The sequence below is a fragment of the Crocuta crocuta genome, unplaced genomic scaffold (assembly GCF_008692635.1).
Source record: "Crocuta crocuta isolate KB4526 unplaced genomic scaffold, BGI_CrCroc_1.0 scaffold394, whole genome shotgun sequence".
Lineage (NCBI taxonomy): Eukaryota > Metazoa > Chordata > Mammalia > Carnivora > Hyaenidae > Crocuta > Crocuta crocuta.
In genome coordinates, this window is record NW_027531920.1 from 228,742 (window position 1) to 229,038 (window position 297).

Genomic DNA, 297 nt, shown 5'->3' on the forward strand with positions numbered 1-297 from the left:
ATAGGGTACAAATTAACATAGGGTATAAAGAGGATTCCTGGCTCTTGAAGGAAGCAGGGCTGGGGAGTGTGACTCGGCTAGCAGAGGAGATACTCGCTAGGGAAAGGATACTGGAGAGTTTTCTGCGTATAAAGTAGGGGGTTCCCGGATGGGATGGGGATGGGTTGAGGTGGAAGGGTGCGCTGGCTGAGCCATCCAGCATGGGCTGGGCAAGGGCCCTGTCTGGGAAAGCGGTCACTCCTGGATGATGTGGGCCTTGCTGGGAGTGGGAAGGGAGCGTTGGGGCTGCCCAAGGAC